The sequence below is a fragment of the Pinus tabuliformis genome, chromosome J (assembly GCF_031772625.1).
Source record: "Pinus tabuliformis cultivar Carrire ecotype Pingquan chromosome J, CPIR1, whole genome shotgun sequence".
Taxonomy (NCBI): domain Eukaryota; kingdom Viridiplantae; phylum Streptophyta; class Pinopsida; order Pinales; family Pinaceae; genus Pinus; species Pinus tabuliformis.
In genome coordinates, this window is record NC_142295.1 from 268297274 (window position 1) to 268312220 (window position 14947).

Genomic DNA, 14947 nt, shown 5'->3' on the forward strand with positions numbered 1-14947 from the left:
TTTCTAGCTCAGTTGTTTGATCTAGCTTTACTTCTCTGTGGCCATATCGGATTTCCTTTTTATTTAACTTTATTTAATTTAATTTCTAGCTCAGTTATTTGATCTAGCTTTGCTTACCGTGGGAATATAGGATTTCCTTTTAACCTCCATAAAAATAAAATGGCCTGTTACAGTTCGGCCCAAGAAAAACGTGACCGTCTCACCCGACTACCAGACCGGTCTAGTGATTTAAAATAAAAGCAACTGACTCTTCCAGTATACAAGAGTCGGTTATCAGGGACTAGTCTTATAATTTAAGATAAAAATAACTGGCTTTGAATAATTTTAATATGAAAAATTTATAATCTAAGATAAAAATAACTCGATGGTTCAGCATACAATAAGATCTTAAGAATAACCCAATATACATGAAAGTGTCCTGTGGTCAATTCTTTTAACAAGAAAAGATTGTAACTTGAAATGAATAACCCAATATACATGAAAGTGTCCTGTTGTCAATTCTTTTAACAAGAAAAAATTGTAACTTGAAATAGCTCGATTACAATTTGAAATAAAAATAACTCGATGCTTCTAGGTGACCTGAAGATCTGTCCATCTTCTTGTCCAAGTGTCACTCGATATACACGAATCTATACGAGAATAAGTCGATGCTTCCTGTATACAAGATCTGTCCATGTTCATTATATTCAATAAAATAAGTCCGTGCCCTCCTGAGGCAATGCGAGAACCGTAAACCTCGGGAAATGCGACGACTCTAAAAGTATTAGAGTACGAAGGGTTCGCTCCAACACACAAGTATTACCTTTTGCATGGATTTTACGTGTCAGTAGCAGGGCGCATTTCCAACTAGGCCAGAGTAACCGCAATTACGTGTTATTGCGTTCGAATAGCTCAGTTGAGAGGGAATCGCTCTGGAATTACAGTGACCGCCATTACTGGTAAGCTGGAATTTCACCAACTGCATTTCTTGCCTTCAAACCCTGATAATATTTGCAAACAGTTCTCAGCCTAAAAGGCGCACAGTTTTAGGCGATGTCATAAATCTTCATGCTGCTGCTACCGATTGCTTGTCAACAGCGAAAGACCAGGTTTGGTTCCGAAATGCGATCCTCCTAATCCTATTCCAGGCAAAATTACTTTTGCAGAGATTTTTATGCATGATTTTAATTTATTTTTATAATTTGTTTAGTCCTCAAAGGCAAAGCAGGAGGGAAGCTCCAATTCACAACGCTGTTCGAAGCACACAGACATAGACAAAGACCACACAGATCCTCAAATGTGTACTACTTATGTCGAAGATATTTACGAGTATTTACGAAATGCAGAGGTGTGGATTGCATGCATTTCACCTGTAGCTTTAAAACACATATTAATACAGATAAACCCTTGCATTGTGATGCATCTTTTACACAGACCATCGTACTTACATTATGCCCACATCATATAATATCAGTTGACCAGATGGATCTAATTGAGAAAAGAAAAGGGGCATTTGTCGACTGACAGTTTTATGGATACTTCTTTCAGTTGAAGAATAGGCCTTCGGCAAATTTCATGGAGACTGTACAGAATGATATCACCCCAAATATGCGAGGAATTGCAATGGAGTTCGTTGAAGCAACCATTGACGTCGCTTTTGAGGATGCGGAAGTAGCTGATGGAGCCGCATTCAATGCTAATGGAGCTGTAAAATTCAGTAAGTACCAGTAACCCCAAAAAAAATTAAGATGTTGTCTTTACGGTTTTGAAATTTTGATTTACAGTTTTGAAATTTTGATGCTTTTAGCAATTATGTAAACTTATAAATGGAAATTGATCATTCTGCAGAAAATTAGAATTCAAAATGTTGTGAATTAATATCCTGAAAAAATGAGATGAGATATATTACATGTAGAAGGTCAAAAATATTGGTCAGTAATTTCACCTTAAGAAGCAGGCCTCCATCTTGGAAGCAGACCTGCGTCTTGGAGATAATCGTTCGCGCCTCATACCCTTTTGAAGATGGGGCCGCTTTGCGATTCAGGTTAATTCGGCTCCTGAGCAGGTCAGGTCCAGGGTATGCAGCGTCGAATGATGAGGCTGGTTTCGTTGAGAACAGTCTCAAATTGATTAAGGGGCCAGACTCAGTGGACAATAAGTATAAGCATAAGCATAAGCTGATGGAGCCGCACTAAATGCTAATGGAGCTGTAAAATTCAGTAAGTACTAGTAACCCCAAAAAAATTTAAGATGTTGTGTTTACGGTTTTGAAATTTTGATGTTTTCAACAATTATGTAAACTTATAAATGGAAATTGATCATTCTGCAGAAAATTAGAATTCAAAATGTTGTGACCTGCGTCTTGGAGATAATCGTTCGCGCCTCATACCCTTTTGAAGATGGGGTCGCTTTGCGATTCAGGTTACCAAGCAGGTCCAGGCATGGCGGAAGAGGGCAGCCATCAACTTCCAGCATCTGGGAAGGTCTATGGGTGTAATACTAGTATGCATCTGGGAAGCGGTCTATGGGTGTAATACTAGTACTTATAGCTGTAGCTCTCTATCAGTCCCTATCAGTCTGTATATGAGCTGTACCAGTCAATATGTAGGCAGCGCAAAAGCTGGCAGCTGTTGCACCACATGGCAAGTTCAAAGCACTGTGCAAGTTCAATGCACAAGAGAAACTAGAACATGGGAACTTGCTCACCACTATAGCATTTAATATCTGTGAAACTATGAAACTAATGCTAGCATTAGTTTCCATTATATTTTCATTACTTTCAAATTTCCGAAATAAATACACATAACATATGATTTTTGCCTCTCCGCCTCGGGAAGAGGCCAAATAAGATGGCAAAATGATATGTCTCTCGAAACTTTGGTTTATTAAAATAGTAAAACTATATGACTCTAAAAACTTTAGTTTATAAGTGGCAGCGACTAATAACAAGCATGTAAACTAATGTAATAACATCGCAAACCGAATACTATAGTCCCTGGCCATTGCCAGATGACAGGGACTAATAACATTTTTAAATGTATATATCATTCATTTTTATCATTTATGGAGAATATAATGTATAAAGAAAAATAATACCTCTGAAGTTTAAAAAGAAAGGTTATGAAAATAAAATATTCATATACAAGTTGGATGTATGCAATAGTATGACTCGACATTTATTGTTCAATGCCTTAGCCCTTAAATTTTAAACTTTCATTGTTTCACTTCTGAAAACACGTCACCAATTCCATCAACAAAAAAGTTGCCCACACCTTAACCTCCCCCTCTACCAACGACCTGAAAATGGAAACCAGCCACAACTATTCACGAGTGTTGGACATTTTGCTTGCCAACATCTTTTATTAAAAATAAATGGCCCATGAAATGTTGAGTATTGGAGCGAGGGGAGATAATATTCAGTTGAGTATTGGAGCGAGGCGAGATAATATATTGAATATGATTCGTATATTATCTTTCGGAAAAAAAACCCAAAACTATTAAAATATTTTATTAAAAAACTGACCCGCTAAAAACTAAGGGTGAATGGTGGAGAGGTATAACATAAAAATTATAAATATGAATTTTTATATTAACTTGTAGCCACCTTACTCTTTCCCTATAAATATTCTTCATGGGATGATTTTAAAGAGTGAAACTCTAAGCATTTTAATAATTCCATGGTTTCTTGTAGCCTCTCTTTCAAGCCCAAATTCCATGAATATTTAGAAGGTTATTGAAACATAATTTTTGGCAAGCCAATAATAATATGTAGGGTGTAGGACTTCATTTCATATAGACTATGATTTCACAAAATTTGAAATCATTCGTGCATTTTGTGACAGCAATTGACAATATATAATTCCTACATTTTGTGATCTCACCAGCTTTCAAATAATTCTTACATTTTGCGACGGCAAATGAGCTATGATTTCACAAGGTTTGAAATCATTTCTACATTTTGTGCGTCTTTTTCCAAAACTCCAGGAATCATTTCGATATTGAAGCTCTTTAAGTTAGAAAATAATAATAAATACTCCAAAGATCATCTCATTTCCAATACAAAATGGGTTATCCAATAATAGAAAATTCTCTTAATCATAGGCCATGTCCAAAAGTGAATTAACAGAACTTTTCTTCATTCCGGAACTCTCCACCTAATATATATATATATATACTTTTTTGTTTTCTGGAATAATATAAATTATTCGAAGTTGCTAAACATGAATCCAAAATTGCAAACGTTTGGAATAGGTAAAGGGGATAAGTGCTATGTAAAAAAAGTTAATACTTTATTAACAATCACTTTTTAGTCCCTGCTATCTAGCAATGGCCAGAGACTATAGTAATCGATTTGTAGCTTTTTAGCATTACTTTAAGCTGCTTGTCTTGATAAATAACCATTTGCTATCGCGAATATCCAAACTTTTAAAACCGTACTCCATTTCATGGTATTGATATCCAAACTTTTTAAACCGTACTCCATTTCATGGTATTATTTGGTCTCTTCTCGAGGCATGGAGGCGGAAAGCATAAGTTATATGATATTTCTTCACATTTAAAAATTTCGCTTCAAACTAATGCTATTTGATGTCAGCATTAAATCCCAAGCATTTTATGTTAATCATATTTAGTATAATGGAAAACCATAGTATAATAGAGAACCACCACTTGCGTGTAGGGTTGCTCACTACTTCCTGCCACGACAATTTGGTGTCAACTCTCAAGTGTCATACAACATTCTGTTGTTCTGTTAACATGACACCTCTTCTGTTCTTATTTTTATAATTTATAATTTCTATCAGGTTGTAGTTGTTTTAACACTATGGGCTTTGCATTTTAGGTGATCTCTGCTGAACTGACGCCCGAAAATGAATAACGATTCCTCTGGGTGATCTCTAATCTATACTGAACTGATATCAGGGTCAGTTCTTAGTGCTTGTCCAAATAATCCCTTGCAGGCTGGGGTGAAAGTGCCCTTCTTGGTTCATTCAGAGTGGGCAGCGCAGGAATAAGTAACTTTGCATATTCAGACCGGGCAGAAGAGGAGAGCGCGTGTTGGACCAACTTGGTTCGGCAAGGATCTTCAAAGATTTCTGTCAGGTATTTTGCATTTTCTCTGCAATTCTCCATAATCAATTTGTATCCCTTTAGCATCCACAACAATTTTAGGCTATTGAATTAGTATGAAAATTTTCATGAATTTTAACAACTGTAGCATAATTGTTTTGGTATAGAATTAAACATAAGAACTTTAAACTTGTTTTGCTACAGAATTACAGAATTAAAACGAAGCGTTGATGCTACTTACGATTTTTGTAGACAATTCAAGGCGGTCTTAACCATTCTTCCTGTCCCTCATTCTTCGGTCGAGTCATTCTTTATCCTCTCTTTTTTAGCTGATAGCACAAACTCAGCCTATATCTCGAATACCAATTCCACCCAGCGCCTATCTTAGCTGATTCCAGAAGTTGCCCCTGCTCCCCGATCTCCGTCAGTTGGTCTGTTGTCCTCCTCATTATAGTCCTATCAAGAATCGAGAATAAAAAAAGTCCATCAAGATATAAGCCCTCCCAATTTCACATAAAGAAAGTCTATTGCATAATTACCTAGATAAAGTCTCTTGCATAATGACGTATATATAGAAATAGGTTATAGGCTTTTCATTTCAACATGTAGCTACCGACTTAGGTACTTGAAATATCCTTCCAAAAACATAGACAGAGACAAGTGCAGGAGCAACAGGAATAAAAGTAGCAGGTAAAGCATAAGAGGTAAAGGCAGAGCCAATAGTAGTTTACTCATAACCTGCACAGAAAGCAGTGGAAGCTGCATCCCTTCTTAATCGAGACCCCGCATCTAATAAAGTTCTAGCTTCTCTACAACCACCACCTCACTCAGTCCTAGTTCCATGGCTATCTACATAACCACCAACAGGGGCAAAGGCAGTTTAAGGTAAAGATAAAGATCTTAAGTCGGTTGCATAAATAGAGGTATGTATGGCATTTCAACCTCCCAAATGTCGAATTCGAAGAGCGCTGCTTCGTACCTGCCTCATCCGATCGATCAAGCAAGAAGTAAGATGACCAGTAAGCCATGCCCTAGAGCACTAATACCAGCCTCACCTTCAACCCTTTCTTTATTGCTTGATCCACAACTGGCCCATAATTGCCTAACTTGCTAACAACCCTCCCTCTCGCCCGACTCATTCTCAATCACTCGACCCACCTACTCTATCATTGTTATTTCTGATAGCATGAAAATCCCCACCAATCATCAATGGATTTCCCCTCACCATAGAGGCCTGAGATACAATGTCATTCCAGAGCGATTCCCTCTGAACTGAGCTATTCTCCCCATACACAATCAAGACCAAACAACTCCAATTATAAGCAATGGCTCTCACCTGACAATGCATGATCTGGTCGCTTTGATTCAGAATGGTTACATCAACATCCTTTCTTTCTTCTCCTTCAAAAACCACATCCTTCTCGATATTCAGCAAGGGTCGTCGCCCTCCCCTTCTCGAACCCTCTATTGCAGCTCTTGCTCTCTTCTAGGTTGAGGAAGCAGGGAAGAAGGCTTTCAAGAAGGGATTCACAATGAATGCAAAAGAAGAGGGATTCGTGACTAAACAAACAAAGAATTCATGCTTGCTAGCATTTGATCTTAATTCAACTCATATGCCTTCGGATCCTATCCTGCGTACCGGAATGCGGACTCAAGGGATTCGAGCGCAATAACACGTAATTGCGGTTACTCTAGCCTAGTTGGAAATGCATGCACTGCTACTGACACGTGAAATGCATGCAAACTCCTACTAACAAGTGCTTTTCTTCCTTCGTTTCGTATAATAATACGTATTATTCATTACTTCCAAAGTGCCACGTCATATGACATGCTTCAATTACAAAACTTTAAAGAATTTTAATTTATCTTTTGATTTCATAGATTTAAAAATAATGACTGAATTCAAATCATTGTTGAATTTAGCTCAATATTCGCGAAACGACCTACCATTGGGTTGGGTTCCACGTTGAATGAGCCCTTCTATATTTAGAAATGACGGTAAATGCCGCTAAAAAAGAGGAAACACCTCTGAAATCAGACCATGAACGTTTCTTATCTGGTTTAAGATGGATTTCTCATGGCCTCTATAAACCGATGTTTAAAGGCAATGCATTGTTCGATTAAGATCGTACAGGACAAATGTTGTTGTGTAAGTTCTCGATTATTGGTACCAAGTCTTCTTGTTTTGCTGAGCTCTTTTTGGTTTTATTCCCTTCTATGATTCACCGTCAGGCTCAAAGATTTTATATTACAAGAATTTCGGTGTTCATTGAACATTTGAAGACTAAAAAATGCACATTTGAACCATGAAGCATGATTCAGATTATCGATTTTTAGAAATAAATTGAGGGAACAGAGCTCGAAAATTTAGTCATTTTGCTAAAGTTTGTGAAGATTTGATTTTCTTGTGTTGTGCTTTGTTTTTTTCCCAAGATTTGCTGTCGGCGAGCGATTCTTTATTGCTAGAATTTCAGCTGAATTGATTTCTTGCCAATATTTAAGCATGACTCCGTTGTCGGTATCTATATCTAATTTGAGAAAATGCAGGTTGGAAATTTAGTTATTTTTCTCGATTTATGCAAGGACATGATTATTTGTTCTTGTTTTTCAGGCAGAATGGGAGAACGCAATGGGATAAGACTGGGAGATGAAATTCAGCATTTGAATTCGCTTCCTTTGCGAGAGTTGATGAAAGAACATGATGAAGGTGAGATTTATGTTGGTCCTGTCAGCACGCTCTCCAAATTGCATGAGATATGAGTCCCTAAAATCATAGATTCCTTAAAGACATTAAAAATTTCTCCCATTATAGGTAACAGAGACATGGAAAAGGGATATCATCATCATTCTCATGCCTTGCGAATGTGCTTAAACACATAAAAATGAAAATTTTATTCTTAGCAGCCCCGACACATCTGCAAATAGTCCAACTATTATTTGGATTTTGTTCTCAGATATGTTTTGAAGAAAATTCGCCTAGCTCGCCAAACAGACAGGTCCAGGCACTCTACTCATCAAGAGGTAATTATGTAATTTTTCATCACCTTTTGCTTTTCCATTTTCAATGCTAAATCTGTATCATGCAATAGGTGAAGAGAATTCAATTCTAAAGGTCATGTCTCTCCTTGTTGGTTGAAGATGGCTTTGATTTCACGCATTAAACATCCTTACATTGTAGGATATAATGAGGCATGGGTGGAAAAGGTATGAATTGTCCTTTGGTGTCTTTTAGATTTCGCATTTTAGATCACCTGTTGTATAATTACAAGTGATGATTGGATTATTGTTTTGCATAGTTTTCATATAAGCGCATATTCGTCAGGTGTTGATCCCTTGTGGACTCCATGGGAATTGAAATAGCTTCACCTAATGAAGCATACTCCGAAACTGATCACTTAAATAATAAAGACAAACCTTCACCTATATCTCTACAGCTTTGGAGCGATATGATTTATCAAGGATTAACTTCAAATTTTCAAGATCCTCTAATGTATGGAATGCGTGGTATTTCAGGGGTGCTATGTCTGCATTGTAACATCAGGGGTGCTATGTCTGCTAATAAACCTTTTTCTGCTTGCAATCACAGGACTGAATTGATTAAGAAAGCTAATGGGTCACTGTTTCAAGAAGAGGTGACTACATTATTTTCTTAGTTTAATGTCTTGATACAATAACTTCAGCTATATGGGTTAATTTACTCTTTTACTGGAGTGAATTATGCTAAAGCGATCTAAGAATAATTATTTGTAGACTGTAAAATTGATGGTCATGATATCTATTATTTTATCTATCATGGTTATCATGTGAATATGAAATATTGTCTTCTGTCTGTTTTCCTCAGAAATTGTGCAGGTGGTTCACACAATTGTTGTTAGTTGTGGATTACCTGCACACAAACCATGTGATGGATAAGCAATTGACCTGGTTCCTGCACCAATTCTAAGTAGCGCTATTTTGCCTAGCATACTTTTGTTCGGTTCCTGAAGATGCGGATACAAATTCATAGTGAGTGAAATAAAGATTAGCATGGATGACTGCATTGACCTTGCACACTCTGCATTAATAGCTTCTTCAGTGATTCTTTCTTTTTGCATTTTATGTTGGCAACTAAATTGAGAAAATTAAAAAGCAATGTTCTGTCTTTGTTTTATTTTTTATTTTACAGGATATGGGGGATCGAGAAGGGGAGCCAAGGTAAAATCCCCTGTTTCTACTTTTATCATATATAAATCTAAATGACTGTGTGCTCAACTCCTCCTCTTCTCCAAAGTCTATGGGGATTCAAATTTGACGGAAGCAAGAGATGATCTCATTTCTGGTTAGCGAAGTATTGTAGCATCTTTTCACTGTTCTTTCTGAGCAGAAAGAAAATTCAAAGGCTTTGTCAGCTTAGTTAACTCAAAGCTAATCCCACCCTTTCCATTCTTATGAGACTTCCACGTACAGAGCAGTTTTCTGTTGGATAGTTCAGACGTCGACATATTTTACCCTACATGCAGGAGCTATTGCGAACTTTCTCCCAGTACCGAAGTGTCATGAGTCACAAGGGCCAGGCGATGTATTTTCAACACCCTCTGTTGAACCCTCGAATCATGAAGGACCCTCTTGCCTGGACTTGGAGATAGAATTGCCTGTTGTACTGTACTCGATGAAGTGCCAACTGGTTACCAAGGAGGTGAACCTAGTTCATCCAAGCATTCTACCATACTCAATGCAGGGACTTGCTGCCTCACAACTTCCCTTGTTTAAATTATGAAAATAACTGCAGTGTAACAATGTCGACATTCGAAAACAACATTCAAACTCTAGTTTATGTATTGATGTAAGAGAAATCTAATAGAATTTTATTAAAACTATTAACTATCACTCAATACTTTTTACTGACTATTTTATTCATCAAAGTGGTTCAAAAAAAGAATTTATTTATATGGGATGGGAGACTAGTACATCATAACATATTTGTTTCAAATTTCAGTCATTATTTATATAATATATTTCACGTGGATAGTTTACTAGTGATTCCTTTGATAACAAGAGGAGCTGCAAGGCAGCTAGTCCCTGCCTAGGGTTGGACGAAAAATATTAGAACTAGACCTAGCAAGACGATTAGGAGTTTCTTAGTAGACTTGGCAGGAGGAATTTATAGCTCATATATATGTTCATGCTGCTTGCTCTATTGCTCTTTTGGAGCTCAGCATTTGTAAAACACAGAGCTTACGCATTTGCCTCCAGTAAGGGCCATATGGAGCAGAGCCGACGTCCGAATAATTATACAACAAGTAATTACCTGCAATTGATGGAGGTCTGCTGGCAAAAAGCAGATCATGAGTCTTCATAAACTCCCTTGCCATATCATGAGAAGAGATGACTAAGACGAGCTTGGAGCCGAAGTAGAGAGAATGAGGGGCCCGAATTTCACGAATTTCTTGCGTTCTTTGTTAGCTTTACGATTTGCCCCTTTGTGTTTTCAACTTAAAATTGTTTGGCTTTATCTGTCCCTGCTGGTACTTTCTGCAAGCCCAAAACTTCAACAGATGTTGCAGCATCGCCTGAATTGGCACAATAGGCTTGTGGATGACCTTTTCCAGTTGTGGTTGTAACGGTTGGTTTTTTAGTGAAATTTATATGCTTCTAAATTGGTTCTAAGGATACACGAGACAGAGAAACAAGTAGTGGCTTGCGAATGAAGAGAACGATCCCCATGTCTACAACCGAGGCAACACAAAACCATATAATCATCAGTCGCTGAAGCTTGTTGCTGAATATTGTGTTAGTGGTATATGCTTCTGAGTTGAGATTTGTCAGCTTGTGAAGGATTTCGTGGCACTGAACTCTGTAGTTACCCCGTTGACATCTCCAATCAAAGAGAATTATGTGATTAACGCTGAATCTGATCATTCTGCCAATGGTAGTCTAAGCCCCACTACAAATTTACCATTGTTGAGAGATGTTCCTTGGTTTGAAAGGCAGGATCTTGATTAAAAAATTGAATCTTTGTTGTCTCAAATATGATTTCTCAAACCTTAAAGAAAATATTGCAGACAAAGAGTTCAAGCAGCAAACCTTACTGGAGCTTGTTGACTATGTTAAGTATGGAGCAGGCACACTCACAGAAAGAGTTCAGGGGGAGATTGCCAAATGTTTGCTTCAAATCTTTTTCGTTCCTTGCCTCCAGCTTGCCATGAAAGTACAGGATTGGACAAATTTGACCGGGAAGAAGAAGATCCCTGTATGGATCCTGCATGGCCACATTTGCAGATAGTGTATGAACTCTTGCTGCGATATATAATTTCTGCAGATACAGATCCCAGATTAGCCAAGAGGTATATAGACCGCTTCTTTGTACAGCGATTTCTCAACCTATTTGATTCTGAAGACCCTAGAGAGAGAGAGTATGCAAAAATTATATTGCATCGCATTTATGGAAAATATATGATGCATCGACCATTTATAGCAATTAACAAAATATTCTATCGATTTATTTATGAAACTAAGAGACACAATGGCATTAGTGAGTTGTTGGAAATTCTGGGTAGCATAATAAATGGTTTTGAATCAACTCTAAAACGGGAACAAAAACTCTTTTTAAGCAGAGCTCTTTTGCGTCGGCATAGCCTAAATGCCTTGCTCTCTATCATCAACAACTATCACACTGTATCACTCAGTTTGTGGAAAATGATTTCACATTATTGGATACTATTATTAGGGGTCTACTAAGGTATTGGCCTGTCACAAACAACCAAAAGGAAGTTTTGTTCCTGGGACAATGGGAGGAAGTTCTGGAAATAGCGCAATCTTCTGAATTCCAGTGTTTCATGGTACCTCTGTTTCGGCACATAGGCCGCTGCCTCAATTGCTCACATTTCCAGGTTTGTAATTGAATTTATGTAGGTTGTTTTATTTTTACATATGTACGTGTTATTGCTTGGTATTATGTAACTTATGATTGATATTGTGGATTGATAAGAAACAATGCAAAATTGAGATTTCTCATTTCTTAATTGATATTGTGGGTTGATAAGAAATAGTGACAAATTGAGATTTCTCATTTTTAAATGGTTCTTAATGTTATGCCGCCGCTCTCTTTTCACTTGACAAAGCCGATTGCAAATATATAAATATAATTGCGATTCCTCCGATTGCAAATGTATAAATAAATTGTTATTTCTAGATTATAATGACATTTAATCTTATTAATGACGAATTAAAAAAATAATGGTAAGACTTAATTATTTTAGATGTGAACAACAATGAAGTATTATAATTTAGTGGCTAACCCACAGAACCATATTGCACGCCAGTTCTTGAATCCAGCCACCGAACTATATTGCACGACACTTCTTGAATCCAGCCACATCACGCAAGGCCAAAGATGCCACGTCACAAAAGAAGGTCCCACCGTCCTGTGCTAGTGTCAAAGCAATAAGGAAGTACGTGGAGAAGCGTAGGGGCACCCACATGATTGTTTTGTCATGATAAACACAGCCACGTATCGCTCATGTTGATATCTCTGTATGGGTTTTGGTTGCGTTCATAGTATCTCTGTATATCTATCGTTCCATGAATACTGATATCATTTCTATTTCTATACCAGTAAATGGGCTTGCTTGCTGGGGGGTGCTAACCACCCAAACCCACCTAGTTAGCTACTACCGATTAGTCATATTATCTATTCTTATCTGTCTTTGCTTGATATAACCAGAAAACTCAAAAGAAAGAAAGAAGCTTAGAGGCCTTTTTCCTCTCCCAGTACATTAAGGAAGTTAAGCTGACAAGCAAGGATTAGCAGATGCAGACGATAAGACGAGTTGTTGCATCTTCGTCTTATAGATAGGAGAAGATCCCCGAAGGCTTCCTTAAGTCAGGAATAGAGTCCGGCCTTTCCCTCAGCCTCTGTAGCTATATTTTTTTCCCTTCTTCTAAATGGGATTTTCCTCATAGGCAAGTGCCGGGAGGCACCTTAAGGCAACTTACAGTAGAAGTCAGAACAATCAGACTCACCTACATCATATGATCCAGTAGCTCAGAATCAGGACAATGAGAAAGCAGCCTGACTTCAACAGCGCGAAGTACAGGCAAGGGAACACGCTTTGGAACAAGAACAACGAGGTGCTAGTTAGTATGTCCGATGAGCGTGCCAGGATGTTGCAGGATCAATTTGTTGATAGTATGAATCATGTTCATGCCTTGGCAATACTGGTTTCTACTTTTCACCATAGGAAAAAGCCCTCTGCAATTTATCAGGTTGGTTATCAGTTCCCTTTCTTTCCTTTTTTATGCCACCTTTTGAGTTCATAATTATAGAGAAATTTTCAAATTGTTCAGAAAAGAGAAAATAATATGATAAATTCAAATTGTTCAGAAAAGAGAAAATAATATGATAAATTCAATCGAAATTTTCAAATTGTTCAGAAAAGAGAAAATAATATGATAAATTCAAGCCCTAGAGACCTGTGTTCTTCATGTCCACTATAACGGCATAGGTGGTCTTTGCGAGAGGTGATTCTATCTTTCAGAAATGCCAGCACTCAGCGGCTTGATTTTCCATTTGTTCATGGAAGGCGTTTCTCCGTGCAGACCTGAGAATGGTCTTATCCGCTACAATCAAAGTACATACAACACAACATCAACATGCAGTGCATGCCCTAATCATCATAACGAGAGAGGTCAGCCCAATTAACCAGACGAATGAGAGTGGCAATGAGAATGGAAAAAGATGTAGCATTTTCCGAGGACCAAGCAAAATACTGTAAGCAAAGAATTCAATAATTAAGATTTACCGCCAGCCCGCACTCTATCCATGCAAGAAGCACGCACGTAGGTAAGCCCTTTCTTTCGCCCGCTGTTGTCTTTGTTTATTGTCCCACTAGCCTGTGTCATCGTTGTTTCTCGGACCAGCCTAGTCGGGTTCCACCAGCTCTCTATTAAAGCCCCTCTTACACCCCACTCAAAGAACCCAAGTTGACCATCCAGCAAGCGAATTAATTTCGTTCTGCATGAGCTCTCTTCTTCAGCTTTTTCAGAGTAAGTGAAGTTCGTCAAGCCATGGGAGGCCAGTGAAATGATGGAATCTGTCAATCAAAGCAATGGCACCATCTACAGGAATATACCATCTACCTTGGAAGGACACGGCAGGAACGAACGCCCCCAGAACTGGTCACAGGGTATGGGCTCGCAGGAAGGGTAAGCAACGCGGAGATGGGATCCATGATTATTGCAGTCACGCTTCTGCTCCAGGTGATTCTACAGATATGGATGAATCTCAGCTGAGTCTGCACTTCGGTATGATTCTCGAGCCCTTGATTTGAGCCTTCATTTCTAGAAACTAATATTCCCTTGGCCTAAAACACATAGCTTGAATGACAGCTTCAGTGTGAATTCACAGCTTGACAACTCCAACGTGAATGACCAGGTGGACTTGTTCTAGAGCAACATGCAGAGTAGCCATGCAGAGTAGACACACGGCAGACACATTGCAAGAGTCTTCACGCAACAACCTGTACCTGTACGTCTGATAGTACAATGTGCCAAGCATTATCCCAAGCATTAAACGCTTAGGATTAATGCTAGCATTAAACTGCTCTAACGCTGAATGGAAAAAACTAATTATTTATAACCTATGTTTTTGCCTCCGGCCTCGGGAAGAGGCCAAATAACACAGTGAATTATTATGTACGAAAAAACTTTCGATATACTCCCTCAACCGGCGCTAAGAAGCAGGTCACAAGCAGGTCAATTAATGTTAACATCGTGCTTTCCAATTACTATAGTACCTGGCCATTGCCAGATGGCAGGGACTAATAAAGAGTTATGTCTTTTAACACTTCGGGTTTAAACTCCATGAATCAGTTAACAAAAAAATATAGTTCATAAATATATTTTTTTATTTATAACTTTTTTC

The 14947-nt window shown here is 38.0% G+C and overlaps 1 pseudogene; it reads left to right on the forward strand.

Moving 5' to 3' along the window:
- The first annotated feature begins 7038 nt into the window (after window positions 1-7038).
- On the forward strand, window positions 7039-11927 carry LOC149226799 (serine/threonine protein phosphatase 2A 57 kDa regulatory subunit B' beta isoform-like; annotated as a pseudogene).
- The last annotated feature ends 3020 nt before the right edge of the window (window positions 11928-14947 follow it).